At 47.2% G+C, this 16007-nt stretch overlaps 1 protein-coding gene across 2 annotated transcripts in view; it reads right to left on the bottom strand.

The window, feature by feature from the left end:
* ANXA11 (annexin A11) overlaps window positions 1–15350 on the bottom strand; it is a 133963-nt gene extending 118613 nt beyond the window's left edge. The window contains exon 1 of one of the 2 annotated variants that reach the window (XM_030203245.1): window positions 15124–15350. The gene's annotated coding sequence lies outside the window, so the exon portion shown is untranslated. Of the gene's footprint in view, window positions 1–14549; window positions 14733–15123 lie in introns of those variants that run through there. The other variant, XM_030203246.1, reaches the window with a different exon arrangement.
* Between the last annotated feature and the right edge of the window lie 657 nt (window positions 15351–16007).

Here is a 16007-nt window from a genome sequence, read left to right as displayed (position 1 = left end):
ACATGATTTTTCCACCCAGAACAAGCCTGAAAACTAACAAGAGTTACAGAACGCCTCCTCTGCAGTAAAAATCACTGAACAACAAGGGCTGAACACAGCTAAATGTTCATGAAATGTGGAAAAGTAAAATAAAACAGCTCAGATTAAAATTATTTCAATAAGGCTGACGCATTGCTGAAGTGTGATCCTTCAGCGCACAGAGGCCAACTCTGGTCCTCAGTACTTCCAGCAAAGATACAAAATCACACGCATTCTTACACGCCGAGCACCCCTCCTCACACATGATCGGGGGACTAATCTCCTCACACACATTCGGGGATCAGGGGACCACTCTCCCCTCCGCATGATCTGCCATCTTTTCCTCTGTCTTCCACTCTCCTCCTTGTCTGTGATACAGCACCTCTCCCCCAAACACCCTCCCCCCCACACACACACACACCAATCAAACTTGTGCCCCGTCCCCTATCATACACTACTAGACACATCAAACAACTTCTTTCTCCCTCTACATCCTGCCTTGCCGGAAACAGAAAGTTGCATCAGAGGACAGAGCAGCATGTCCGAAACAGTGTTGCCAGGTGGGCGGTTTTCCGCGACCCGCCGCGGGAAAGTTTTGCCCGCGGCGGGTTGCGGTTTTTTGGGCTTTTTTTTTTATTTTGGGCGGTTTTCCGGCGGGTTTTTCGGCCGCGGGGGGCGGGGTTAATGACGTTTTGGGCGGGGTTACTGACGTTCTGGGCGGGGTAACTGACGTTCTGGGCGGGGCCGATGACGGGGGAGGCGGGGCCGATGACGAGAGGGGCGGGGCCGGTGACGGGGGAGACGGGGCCGATGACGACGGGAGCGGGGTGATGACGCGGGGGTGGGGTGTCAGGGGCAGGGTTTGAGTTTGGGCGGGTTTTGGGCTGTTTTTAGGCTGGATTGGGTGGGAAAAAAATTTTCCACCTGGCAACCCTGGTCCGAAAGCAGCCGTCATCTAGTACACTCACAAAGCAAGCAAATCTATCAGCTGCATCCTTGTTGTTCTTTATTGTTGGTAACATTTCCTTCTAACCAGCCACATGTACCTGGCTACATGTAGGCAGTGAGAAGGTAGACAATTAGAATCTAGCTGGCGAGCAAGATGGCTGCGGTCTGAGATGCAGCACCAGACGAGATCAGACCTGAAATAAACGCTACTGAAGAGGGTCCCTCTTTGATCTCCGAAAATGAGGAAAAGAAGAGGCAAAGTTAGGGAGATGCCCTCCACCCCTACCAGGACTCACCAGCTTCAGCAGTCAACTTAGAACAGTTCGGAGTCACGTCTGCTCCCAGGACGGCTTCAACTCCCGCAGTCGAAGCAAGCATTTCAGCGTCTGCTAACAGTGCAGATGGGGTCTCCCTGAGCCCCGTCGAACGTGCGTCTCCTCCTCAGCCAGGACAAGGAAGTTTGGAGGCAAGGCCTGTAGCTCAATCTCCAAGTGGGAATCGGAGCGAGCAGGGGGGGGGGGGGGGAACTTGCCCAAACTGAAGGAAAAGTCAAACGATAGCAGACTGGAGGATCCAATGCTGATAGTTACATCTGCACTTTCTTTACAGACAGTGAGTACTTTGGAACAGGCTGCCAAAGCCCCTCTTCCTGTTTTTTCTATGGGGAATACGGAAAAACCAGCCGTAGTGACATTGGAGTCACTCTGGGACTTGACTGTTACTGTGCAAGGTTCTTTACAATCTCTGATAACTAAAAATGCTCAAGTAATTAAGTCCTTATCTGAAGCTGCTCTCATTCAGACACAGAATAGTACCCAACAAGCTTCTGTAGTGAAACTATTGGATGAAAGAACTCAAAAATTGGAACTTCTGGGACAAACCATGTTGAGAGATAATAATTTCACTTTCAGACGTTTGGAATATTTAGAGAACCAATCCAGGAGACTCAATTTGAGCCTGATAAACTTTCCTAAATCACATTTAATTTCACCGATACAAATGGTTAAAGAGTGGAGGAGTGGCCTAGTGGTTAGGGTGGTGGACTTTGGTCCTGAGGAACTGAGTTCGATTCCCACTTCAGGCACAGGCAGCTCCTTGTGACTCTGGGCAAGTCACTTAACCCTCCATCACCCCATGTAAGCCGCATTGAGCCTGCCATGAAAGCCGCATTGAGCCTGCCATGAGTGGGAAAGTGCGGGGTACAAATGTAACAAAAATAAATAAATCTGAAATTTTAGGTATGTGAGAGGCAGCATTACCACCTATAACTCGTGCATTTTACATACAAAGTAATGTTAAACCTGTTTCAGGTACTTTACAAGCTCAAGGAGGTGAAGTAATGAACCTCACACCCTTTTTGGAATCCTCTTTAGAGGTTATAACTCAAGAGAACCACTATGGTGGTCTCTTTTGCCCTGGAAATGGATAGAGATGCAGTATTAAAAAACTTTCCTTAAGGCATTTGGACTCTATATTTTTGGGATCAAAAATAAGAATATATCCAGATTTAGCTAGAGAAACTCAGAAAAGACGCAAGGCTTTTTTAGCTTTGCGTCTGAGGGCTTTGGCAATAGGTGCAAATTTTGTACTTAAGTTTCCTTGTCCAGATGGAACACTGTAAGACAGCTTGGGGCAAGCCACCTGGGTAAGCTGTACCATTAAGTTTAATTATACGATATATGTGTATGTAATACATATCTGATTTCTTAGTTTATTCCAATCTTGGACCAATTCCTAAGAATAGAGGTCGACAACTATTGAGATATTTTCTTAATTAAGTGAGGTTATAATTTTCTTAAATTTATTTCTTAATTTCGTGTATTATCACTCATAAGTTGTATATTATGAATGTTATGAAAACTTTATAAATAAATAAATAAATAAATAAAATAATCTAGTTGGCTACATGTAGCAGGTCAGAATCTAGCCAGCTAGAGTCTGACAGGCTAGCCCAGGGGTAGGCAACTCCGGTCCTCGAGAGCCACAGGCAGGTCAGGTTTTCAAGATATCCACAATGAATATGCAGGAGATAGATTTGCATGCATTGCCTGAATTACATGCAAATCTAACTCATGAATATTCATTGTGGATATCCTGAAAACCTGACCTGCCTGCGGCTCTCGAGGACCGGAGTTGCCTACCCCTGGGCTAGATGTAGCCAGCTAGATTGTGATCAGCCACCTTCTGACCAGCTATATAAAGCCATGTAAAAGGCAGCCGACTACATGTGGCCGGTTAGAAGGTGGTCAGATACATGTGGCACATTTAGATTGACTCTGGACTTCTGCATGAAGGTAGTTTTCCCTTCATTATTTAATATCCTTTTTTTTAAATAGTAGTAATAAACAATATACCACTGCTTTCTATAAAACAAAAGGAGCAAGTTCCCACAAACCCTCTTTCTCTTTTGATCTAGGCACAGGAAAGATTTTAAATGATCCCAGGTTTCAACCTAATTCATGTTTAACGTAGGATATAAATAAATAAATAAATAAATAAATAGATAGATAGATAAAAACTTTGAATGTTCAGCACCTGATTCTCATAACATGATGTCTATTTTAGTGGCCCATTACCAGGAGAAAAAAAATCTCTGCACGAATATAACACACGCTAGGGTGTCCCTATAACCAGCCCCTCCAAATGACACACTGATTACAATCTATATAAATAATTCTCACCTCCAAGGTTCAGAACTCACTGTGTGGCAGGGAAACACTGAAGCCCTGTAGTCTTCTAGGCTGTCAGCACCACTCACTCTCACTCTCACTCACAGACCCGCCCTCAGCCATGCCCTATCCACACATAATTCACAACCCCAACATTCTAAATGCAAATTTGTAGTTGCAAGATCCCATGAGTGTTTGCCCCGCCCTCGCGTCATAACGTGATGACGTGGAGGGCGGGGCTATCACATTCAGCCAATCGCCAGTTCCACCGCCCTCCGACGCTACCCCCCAACCACTACGTGAAACAGCGGACTATGCAGGGCCTCCACCCCCCCCCCCCGACGCTACGCAGGGGGAGGAGTGCCGTCCGAACACCTGAGCCGCCGGGAAAACGAAGCTGCCGCCCGCAAAAACAAAACTACCCGCCTGCACCCTCCCCTCGCTGCCACGCTGCCGTCCTGCGCCCTCCCGATGCAGTGCCATCCGAATATCTGAGCCGCCGGGAACCCGAAGCTGCCGCCTGCAAAAACAAAACAACCGCCTGCATCCTCCCCACGCTGCCACCCTCCCCACGCTGCCGCAGGTAAACCTTGCTAGCGCCCGTTTCATGGCTCACAGAAACGGGCCTTTTTTACTAGTTTATAATAAATTACTACTCTACCTAAGAAAAGTTATTCTGTTATTATACTTCCTCTTTGTACATCTGTATGCTGCACAAGCCAACATGTTTGAAAATATAAGTGAGATTAAATAAAAATGCTACCAACAATAATGAACGACAACATGGGTGCAGCAGCTCACAGGTTTGTCTTGAGTGTACGAGATGGCGGCTGTGCTGGGGAATGGAAACAGAGATTAACCTAATTGGTTTCAACGTGTTGACATCACTTGGTCTCCTGTCTATTAAACTTCCTTGGCTTATACTAAGGAGATTTATGACCAAGGGCACACTGACACATCCACTTGCCAGCATCATCAGAGGTCACCTGATCTACTGGTGCATGCATGTGGTGATCTCCACGTGCCGCTAGATCACTACACCCATGTGCTGGTTGTTGGTTGTATCAGCTTAGGATGAAAGTGTGGCTGGGCAACCTGAGTGAATTATTGAAGCAAGGACTGGGACTACTTGTTGCATGCTGTTGTTTGCCACCAAAGCCGTAAGTGTTAATACACCTGGAGTTATTTTATTCTTTTTTTAAATTTGCACTGATTGGGTAGTTAAGGGCAGACTAGGGGCCAGCATAGGTTATAAAGCATGAAATATAGCTGCTATGAATATAACTTAAGCCAGCTAAAAGATATACCTTATATGCTTGAATGGAGACAAAGTTACTGCTTATATGGATTCTTAGTTTGATTAAAAAAAAAAAAAAAAGTATCACTTTATTATCCTGGCATCTTCCCTCCCCCATCACCATCTTGGCATCCTTTCTTCTCACCTCCCCTGACACTCTACTTTCATTCCCCTGCTCCCCAGTGACCCAGCCGGCATCTCCCACTTGCCTGGCTCCCGCAGTCTTCCAAACTCGCCTGAGGCTGCCACTGCCAGTAGTGCTTTATAGATGCTGCTTTTAGCCAACACATGAGCCTTTCTTCTGCCGCTCCCACCTCCTCTGATGCTACTTTCTGTTTCTGGAGGTGGGAGTGGAAGAAGAAAGGCCCCGCATTGGCCGGACGCAGCATCTGCTCAGCAGCAGCAGCCTCAAGCAAGTTTGGCAGACTCGCTTGAGCCAGGCAAGTGGGAGATGCTGGCTGGGCCACTGGAGAGCAGGGGAATGCCAAGGGAGATGAGAGGAAAGAATGGCAAGATAGTGATAGGGGAGGGGGAGAGAGGAAACGATGTTGTGTGGTGGGAGAGAGAAAGATGTCAGGATGGTAGGGGAAGGGGTGAGAGAGAAAAAGATGCCAAGATGGTGGGAGAAGTGCTGGACTTCCAAAGAGAAGATGGGACAGCAGTGAGGGAACAGAGGGAGAGATGCTGGTATGTTGGGGGGGGGGGGGTATAGAGACACAGATGAATTATGTTTGACAGGGCAAGAATAGGAACACAAGAGGGGGAGATGCTTCACATGGCATCAAGATAGGGGAAAGGACACAGAGGTGACGCTGGGTAGGGTAGATAGGTGGACATGGAGAAAAAAAGAAGTGCCAAATGGACAAGGAGACCCTGATAAGACAGTTAAGAGAAGACAGAGGAAAGCAGAAACCAGAGACTAGGACCTTTTATTTAATGATTAGAATGTCAGTTTTTGGAATGTACATATGCTACAGCTGTTTTAAGATACGGCAGGAGCCCATGAGAGAAATCACATTCATTGGCTTTAAATCTCCACCATTGTGGTGGTAAATCTCCAGCTTCGGGATGGGCCACCCATGGCGTCTCTGCATGCCACAAGATGGTTTAGGTCACAAACGCAATCATACAGGTTGATTCCGTGCAGTAATCCTTACCTCCCAAGACCTAGGATATCTTTGGGCCAAAAGCCTGTGTGTAAAATAGATCTCCAGGGACGCCCTAAACATTTTGTGCTCGGGTTCAGCTTGAAGGGATTGAAGAAGAGCATTCTATACATAGTACAAGTGCTATGAAAAAGGAAACACAGGGTCGAGTATTAAATATATCTACCCCCCTCTGTTTACAAAGCTACGCAGCATGCCAACACAGCCCATTCAAAGTGAATGGGCTGTGTCGATATTACCGCACCGGCAGCCACGTCACAGTTGTGACTGTATCCCATGCCTACACTCTCCTCGCCTCCTGGTGACCAGGCCCTATGGCCTGTCTTCTTCCTGTTTCCCAAACATGTTCCAGAGTTCATTCCAGTCCTGTTCTGATGTTCCAGCACTTGCTTTGGGGTTCCTCCAGCCAAGCCTCACTTGTGACCTCATCTGTAATTGCCTTTATTAAGCACCTGGGAACTTTCAGGATTGCCTTTGCAACAGAGGTCTTCAGATGAGTTTTCATCTGTGTGTGTTTGTTGCAGTTCCAGCCCTGCTAGTTCTTGTCTTGCCAGTCTTCAACTTCTACTCCAACCCTGCTTGTTCCAGCCCTGCAAGCCTTCAGCTTCAGTTCTAATCCTGCTTGTGTTTGCCCTGTTTGTCTTCAGCTTCAGTTCCTCCACTGTTTGTTCCAGCCAAGCCTGTTTGAATCCTTTTTGAGAATCCTGAATCCTATTCCTGCCTTGTTTATTGTCTTGCTTCCAGTCAAGCCAAGCCCGTTCCAGAATCCAGTTCCAGTCAAGCCTGTTTGAGAATCCTATCTACAGCTTCCGCTCCAGTCCAGTAGTTCCAGCCCTGCTCATCTACAGCTTCAGTTTCCATCCTGCTAATTCCGGTCCTGCTTGTACCAGCCGGTCTGTGTTCAGCCTCGCTTCCTGTTTGGGTGGTTCATCTGCTGCTGCCGGTCACTGGCAGTGGCTCAAGGGCTCACTACTTTGGAGCCCGTGACAGACTGCAAAGGCCATGAGCTCGGCAGAACCATCCGCCTTGCAGAGGCTTCAGGAGAACTCGCTTCAGCTTTTACATCATCACGAAGCCATCCAAGGTTTGTCCGCACACATGGACCAGCTCCAGCAAGGCCTTGTGACACGCACAGACTAGCGGCAGCAATTTATGGAGGCATTCCAGGACCGCTACCTGAAATCAGCAGCTTTTCAAGCTTCGGTTCCTCTGAGCTCGGACCCAGTACCGGCAATAGCTCCTGTAATGTCGGGTATCCGTCTTAAGGCACCACCAAGATATGACAGTAATCCCAAAGACTGTACAGGTTCTCAACCAGTGTAAAATAATTTTTGAGCTTCAGTCCCGAGACTTTCCCTCCGATAGAACCCGAGTAGCTTATATTATTTCTCTGCTGTCCGGTCAAGCTTTAGCATGGGCCTCTCCTCTCTGGGAAAGGGATGACCCGGTGCTTCATGATCTCCATAGTTTCCTGGAACAGTTTAAATGAGACTTTGAAGAGCCTGGGAAGGTTACATCTGCAACTTCTGCGCTCCTAAGATTAAAGCAGGGAACGCGGACCCTAGGCGACTATGCTATTAGGTTCCGCACTCTGGCTTCTGAACTGGTTTGGAACAACGAGAGTCTGGTCTCGACCTTCTGGCAGGGGTTGGCACCCCAAATTAAGGATGAGTTAGCCGGACGTGAGCTTCCAACCAGATTAGATGACCTGATTGGGCTCTGCAATAAGATAGATATTCGATTTCAGGAGCGTAGCCGAGAACGGCCCTCCTCAGAAAAGATAGGCATTAAGACACCAAGTTATCGGTATGCGTCACAGGATCCTAGCCCTAGGGAGGCCTCTCCCCTAGAACCTGTAGAGCCCATGCAATTGGGTCATACTTCACTCTCGATGCAAGAGAAGCAAAGGTGTCGGGCCCTCAACCTATGTCTGTATTGCGATGATACTGGACACTATGCAAGTAGGTGCCCAAATAAACCTGGGTCCTTGGATCAGGGTCTGACCGCAGGCACCATGGTAGGCTTATCTTCTGGTTTTCTTCGTACTCAATTTCTAATTACAGCAGCGCTTGATCTAGGTCAAAGAATGGAGCATACTGAAGTTTTTCTGGATTCCGGGGCTGGTGGAAACTTTATAGACAAATCCCTGGTCCATCAATTTAACATTCCTACATAAGAGTTACCTAAGACCATTCCGCTCTTTTCAGTCTATGGGCGCATTCAAGCTTATGTAAGCACACAAACGGTTCCGGTGCGCTTGTGTTTTGGCAACCACAAGGAAGACATCACCCTATATGTCCTCCAGACAGCAGTGCAACCGATCGTACTAGGTCTACCTTGGCTATAGAGACCCAATCTGACCCTAGACTGGGGAAGAGGTGAGATCACGGACTGGAGCGATTCTTGCAGAAAATTTTTGTCTCGTCCCCAATGCTTGCAGTATGGTCGGCGAACAGCAGTACCTAGATTCTGACTCTTGGACTGCTGAGTGGAGGAGTGGCCTAGTGGTTAGGGTGGTGGACTTTGGTCCTGAGGAACTGAGTTTGATTCCCACTTCAGGCACAGGCAGCTCCTTGTGACTCTGGGCAAGTCACTTAACCCTCCATTGCCCCATGTAAGCCGCCTTGAGTGGGAAAGCGCGGGGTACAAATGTAAAATAAAAAATAATAAAATATTAGTGACTCACAGTCCCAGGACTCTGATAAAAATATGTCCTGTTTTTGTAGTGGCTGAACTTAACCGGCTATAATCGGGCAGCGCCGCGTGCTGCCCAGTTACCACCGGGTTAGAGCGAGAGCCCTTACCGCGCTCTCAGTGGGTGGAGGTAAGGGCTCCCCACTGAAATGGCCATGCGGTAAGTGGTTCACTTACTGCACGTCCATTTCTTTTTCAGCCTTTTACCTGCTGCAGTAAAAGGGGGCCTCAGTGTGTGTCCAAAACATGTGCGCAAACCCCCCTTTTACCACAGTTTAGCAAATGAACCCCAAATAGAGGTTTCATGGAATGAAATCAGCAGGCACAACAGACAAGTCTAACAGCTACATTTTGTAGAGGAGCGGAAGAGGTTAAAGTTCGACTTTATAAAGGAGTCTTCCTCAGTTTCCAAATAACATTTACCGAGTGCTTATAAAATCTACGTTTAGACATAGTGCAAATATTGTTGTTTTGCCATACACAAATATGAGATACATTCCACATAAATGCTACCATCACCCATGAAAGCTGATGGCGCCCTGATCATGGATGGCAGCAGCTGAACCCCTTGTAAAGGCTTCCTTGCTGGCACAAAATATACACATAGGAAATGTTATAAATAATGTTATCATCATCTAAACTCAGTAATCAGTAAAAAAGCACAACATTCTTGGTTGCCTCAATTCCAATAAGATCAAGGATGTATTCAAAGCTTCCTACGTGCAAACAATTTTGAAATATATTCTGGAATAGAAAACAGCATGACAGCGATCATTCACAAAAAATATTGCCCTACATATGTCTATTCAGATAGTCAAATGACGCTGAACTTCAGTCACTGTCTTTTCTATCAACCATGCATTCTAGAAGCTGCCATATGGATAAATCACCAATGAAGGAAGGGGTAAAGTAGCCTCATCTGTCACAGCAAAAAGGATAAAGAGGCTGGTGGCACTTTATAGATTCACCAGTTTATTGGGACATAGGTTCTTGAGGACAACTGCCCATGTGACAAAGCAGACTCCCAATAGCCAGATATAAAATGCTAAGAAAAATCAAACCAACAACTATTAAGATGACTCCTTTGCACTTCTCCCCTGCAAATTTCTGAAGCTGCCTTTCTGAGCTGAACAATTGTTTTCCAAAATTGTATTCCAACCAACCAAAGTTCCCTTATGTTCCATGACCAGATAATAAAGTTATTAAATTAAAAAAAAAATAGAATATAGGGTGACACCTTTTTATTGGACTAACAATACATTTTTTGACTAGCTTTTGGAAGTTAAAACCTCCTTCTTCAGGTCAAGACAGTTTGAACAAAACCTAGCAATAGTAGAATATATAAGCGAATCATAAAAACATTCCAATAATAGTTTGAAGGGGAAAATTAAGGGAAAGGGGATAGAAGAGAGAAAGATGGATGATCAGGTGACAAAGTGGTGGAATTTTATGGGGTTTAATGTAATAAGATAACCATATCTTTGTTAGGTCCTTCCTTGTTAGTTTCAAATTCTTTTATTTTTATTCAATACCCTTGTTTGTGTTAGTTTAGTTTTTCTTGATTATTCCTTCTACGTTTTCTGATGTCCTGGGTATTGGGACTGATGGGAAGGGAGAGTTAAATTGTTTTATTGTGAGGGAGGGGGTTTCCCCTCTTTTCATTTTCTTCTCTTATGATGTAATTTTTATTAGCTTCACTCTTTTCCCAATTTCTCAGTAAGTGCATTACTTGTATTATCTTGTTAAAATTTACTAGAAAGAAAGAAAAAGGAATTGAATTTGTTGCATTTCTTATGGGTGAAAAAAAAAGAGACAGATGGTCCAAGGGCCTATTTTCACACAAGGTTTCCTTCAGATTGGTTTAACCCACGGTTGTCCGACCTCGGTCCTCGAGGGCTACAATCCAGTTGGGTTTTCAGGATTTCCCAAATGAATGGGAATGAGATCTATTTGCATGCAATGCCTCCATTGTATGCAAATAGATATCATGAATATTCATTGTAGAAATCCTGAAAACTCAACCTGGTGAGAGCCAAGGTTGGACACCACCGGTTTAGCCCATTAAAAATTGAAACTGAAGCAGAAGGCACACAAATACACCCGACTCTGCCCCTTTAAGGATCAAGAATATAGAAAGCAGCTTGTTTACATGGACAACTAGAGATAAAACTGTTTAAACTGTGTTTCGATAAACTAAGCACAATTCTGAGATCTCAGTTACTAAATGGTCCCTCAGTTAGGGATTCACTTTCTTCTATAGTTGCACTGGTCCTCCCATCGGTTCTGTTTCTCTACATAAGTAATGCCATACTGGGAAAAGACCAAAGGCCCATCAAGCCCAGCATCCTGTCCCCGACAGCGGCCAATCCAGGTCAAGGGCACCTGGCAGCTTCCCAAACGTACAAACATTCTATACATGTTATTCCCGAAATTGTGGATTTTTCCCACATCCGTTTAGTAGCAGTCTACGGACTTGTCCTTTAGGAAACTGTCCAAACCCTTTTTAAACTCTGCCAAGCTAACCGCCTTCACCATGTTCTCCGGCAATGAATTCCAGAATTTAATTACGCGTTGGGTGAAGAAAAAGTTTCTCCTATTTGTTTGAAATGTACTACACTGTAGTTTCATCGCATGTCCCCTAGTCCTACTATTTTTGGAAAGCGTGAACAGACGCTTCACATCCACCTGTTCCACTCCACTCATTATTTTATATACCTCTATCATGTCTCTGATTTTGCACTGGTCCAAGAACACAATAAAAAATCTCTTCCTAAGTGCTATCTGAAAGCTGTACAAGTCACTCAAAATGCTGTTGCACATGTGATCGAAGGACTCTCAAGATTATGAACATATAACTCTGTCTTTGGTAATGTTGAATTGGTTGCACATTGAATATAGAATCAGTTACACAACATTGATGCTGGTATTTAAGTTATTGATTGATAAAATCTCTCTGGTGATCTCTGCTTCTTTGCACCTGCACCAACCCCCTCGATCACTGCGTTTCTCCAGAGCAAACCTGTGAGATGTACCATCGTATAGGGCAATGCATCTTAAGAAATACAGGTCTTCTGTATTTTACATAGTGGGCTCAGCACTCCAGAGCAACCGAGAGGGTGGGGCAGGGGGACAAGATTCCCCCCCCCCCCCCCCCCGGGCCTGCCACCAGTGTCTCTTGCTCTCTTTTCTGCTCCTGACAAGACTCGGGTGATCGCACCCCGACAGGAGCAAGAGAAAGAAAACTCCGGCACTGGGGCTCCTTTGGAGGCTGGGGAGGAGCAGACACAGGGCTTCAGGGCCTCTTTTTTGGCTGACGGGGGTCCCCAGACCCCACCAGAAGCCTTGCTCCAGTGCTGTTCTTCACTCCGCTGCATTGCCTGCCCTGCTTTTCCATTCACATTGCACATGCTTGGTTTTGATGAAATTGAGCATACGCAACATGAGGGGAAAAGCAGCCGCAGGGGCGTGACAGGCAATGCAGCAGTGAAGAACAGCGCTGGAGGAAGGCTTATTCTGCTGGCGAGGCCTGGGGACCCCCACCAGCCAAGGTATGTGGAATTGCAGTGGGGGGGGGGGGGGGCTGGTCCTATCCCTGGGCCGGCTCAATCCCTTGGCGGCCCTGCAGCACTCTGGAACACTTTGCCTCCAACGTTCAGGCACTAAGAGATTTAAACGATTTTAAGATTGCTCTGAAGACTGTTTAATTTCAACAAGCTTATCAGCTGGCCTGAATACCTCCTGACCTGCTGCACTGTAATAGTATCATCAGTAGTTTTAGTCTATGTAATGGCAACATAAGGTCATTTTTTGGAGTTTTGTTTTGGAGTGGAAGAGTAGCCTAGTGGTTAGTGCAGTAGACTTTGATCCTGGGGAACTGAGAGGCAGATGCAGCAACCAAACATAAAAAAATCAAAATCGTTAAAGTCCCTAACGATTTTTAAAAAACGAAGAATGCACCAAAAAAAAAAGTCACACATGCTCAGATCGGTATTCAAACGTACAATGTATCAAAGAATCACAATACACATCGGTAATCGGCCTCTAAATCATGCGCAGAGCAGCCAAGCGTTTTGCTGGCTGCTCTGCGCATGCTGCAAACGTAAAAACAAACAAACAAAAAAAGCCACAACACATACACGTGGCTACCCGGTCAGCAAAATCCAAAAACAAAGGATCGGGAGGGGGCAAGGGCGCTCATCAGGAGCGTCCTGTATGGACGGCCTTGCCCCCCCCCCCCCCCGCTGCTCCCCACTTTCCGCCGCTCCCCCCCCCCCCGAAAAAGCAAAATGCTAGCTGGCTGCCCCGGTCCCCCTCCCTTCCTGTTCCTGTGTTCTGCAGAGCTAACTCCGCCTCCCGTCATTCTTTCGCCCCGTGCCCCGCCCCCGCTGCCCCCCCTGAGGTCGACTACGCCGCTCCCCCCCTCCACCGAGACCCCCCTCCCTATTAACGACCCGAGCAGCGCCTCTCACCTCTTTCAGAAGCGCTGCACGGGCAGGAAGATCTATTGTGTTGGTTGTAGAGTCTCCATGACGTCTCTTCTTCCCTGGCCCAGGCCCCGCCTCCTTCTGACGTAGGTTACTTACCTCTGAGTAGGTTACTTACGTCAGAAGGAGGCGGGGCCTGGGCCAGGTTAGAAGAGACGTCATGGAGACTCTACAACCAACACAATAGATCTTCCTGCCCGTGCAGCGCTTCTGAAAGAGGTGAGAGGCGCTGCTTGGGTCGTTAATAGGGAGGGGGGTCTCGGTGGAGGGGGGGAGCGGCATAGTCGACCTCAGGGGGGGCAGCGGGGGCGGGGCACGGTGCGAAAGAATGATGGGAGGCGGAGTTAGCTCTGCAGAACACAGGAACAGGAAGGGAGGGGGACCGGGGCAGCTAGCATTTTGCTTTTTCGGGGGGGGGGGAGCGGCGGAAAGTGGGGAGCAGCGGGGGGGGGGCAAGGCCGTCCATACAGGACGCTCCTGATGAGCGCCCTTGCCCCCTCCCGATCCTTTGTTTTTGGATTTTGCTGACCGGGTAGCCACGTGTATGTGTTGTGGCTTTTTTTTTTTTTTGTTTTTACGTTTGCAGCATGCGCAGAGCAGCCAGCAAAACGCTTGGCTGCTCTGCGCATGATTTAGGGGCCGATTACCGATGTGTATTGTGATTCTTTGATACATTGTACGTTTGAATACCAATCTGAGCATGTGTGACTTTTTTTTTTGGTGCATTCTTCGTTTTTTAAAAATCGTTAGGGACTTTTAACGATTTTGATTTTTTTACGTTTGGTTGCTGCATCTGCCTCTGAGTTCGAGTCCCACTGCTGCTCCTTATGACTCTGGGCAAGTCACTTAACCCTCCACTACCCCTGCCGCTTTGAATGTAGTTGCAAAAACCGTCAGAAAGGCAGTATAGCTATCATTGCACTGCGCCTAGAATTGTGAAATAGCACAGAATACAAATCTTGAGAAATAATAATCTCTTATGTTCACCCGTGGACTTGTTCCCTAGCCTTGCGTTTGACGATGGTTCAAAGGGCTCTCTTCTTCCTTATTTAACTAAGACATGCATAAAACCACTCCCCTCTTTCACCTAATCTATCAGCTTCTCATGGGCCTTTGATTCTTCCATTTTAAAAGCAGAGGTTTTCTGAGGCTTCACTCTCTGCCCAGGGATCTGCCTGCCAGAGTGCCAGTATGAAACGCATGATCAACACCCCCCCCCCCCCCCCGGGCAGTAGCCAGTGAAGCCCATAATTATCATGACGTGAGTCCTCACTTTGCTTTCGCTGACTGCTTTAGTCTCGAATCGTGCCTTGCAACCCTTCTCCTTTTCACTGTTCATTCTTGGCAGCACAGACACTCCTTCTTTCAAACCCTAATAAGATTTTCCATCCGCCTCACAAAAACAAAATAGTGAAAGACCATGGGCTTCAGCACGCGATTAAAAGGCATTTAAGTTAGTAGCTTGTTTCAAACACCCATCCCCCTCCAAAAAGTGAGTTGAACTGAAGTGTTAGAAAAGGGGGGGGGGGGGGAGAGAAGTCCCGCATGCAGTCCCCACCCTCTCCTACGCAGGCTGAAACTTCCAACACTGTCAGCACCGGTGCTGGGAGTGTGTTCTAAGGGGTCCAAAAGCCAAACCCCAGCCTCAAAAGGATGGCGGTGCCCTACAGCAACCTCTGTCGTGTGAGGAAGGATCCCAGTGCCGTACCCACCCCGCTCTCCCCGGGTAATGAGTGCAGTGCTGCAGGGGAAGGAGTGACTGACTCCCTGCCCCTGACAGCCATAGCCAGATCTCGAAGAGACTCCGATTTGACAGCAGCATAGATTAATGAATCCCGTACACTTACCGTGCACAAGAGGACCCTGTCCAGCTGGCTGGCAATGCCTTTCCCTGCTCTGTTTCCTGACTCTGAGGTTACTTTCGGCTGCGGGAGGTGGAGTCCACTCCAGATCAGTCCCCCTGTTTCTTCCTGTTTGAGAGCTACGTTTATTTCCACAGAAAGACAGCCCCTATTTATTCCAGGAAAACTACACTAGAGCTGGCAAATCCGCATGTGAAGATAGGTCAGACGGGGGTGGGGGTGTAGTTTCACTTTTATTCTACTTAGGAGTGGGAGCAGTGACTGTAGCCCGGAGGTGGAGCTGGTCTTGCGTAAACATCTCTGTTGGGGCCTAACCAACCGGTTTGTTGCTTCAAGATGGGTAAGGGTTAGGTGTAGCTGGTAAGGGAGGGAATAGGCAGGGATGAATACACCCCAGACACACCCTGAGCGATCTGCCTGACCTTTGCTATTGAAAGCATGTTATAGTAGCACCATCCTCCACCAATACGAAGTCAGTGGAGGACTTGTGCTTTGTGCACAGCTCACACTGCTTAGAGGGAGCATTGCAGATTATTACCACTGTAAGGCCCCTGACCTGGGCGCTCCTGGATAGGGGTCTGACCCGGTTGGAGCCTCCCAAAGGCAGTCTTCATCGGTCTCTTACTCGCTTGGTGCCTCCACTTGAGGAAAGCAGCATTAATGGGTGGGATTACCCTCTTCTCTCCCAGGAAACCCAAAAGAAATAAAAATCCAAATTGCTGTGAACAAGACTGGCCATCGAATCCCACAGGTCGAGCTGGGGTGGGTGTTCCATCTCCGGGATGGTGCTCTGCAGGTTCAGGAGACACTTACACTCTCTCAGGTTCAAAGATCAGGCTGGAGTCAGCAGTTTATTAAAAAAACTCAAA

Source organism: Microcaecilia unicolor, chromosome 5 (genome assembly GCF_901765095.1).
Source record: "Microcaecilia unicolor chromosome 5, aMicUni1.1, whole genome shotgun sequence".
NCBI classification, from domain to species: Eukaryota; Metazoa; Chordata; class Amphibia; order Gymnophiona; family Siphonopidae; genus Microcaecilia; species Microcaecilia unicolor.
Note: the sequence above shows the minus strand (reverse complement) of the source record. Positions and strands in the feature narration are given on the sequence as shown.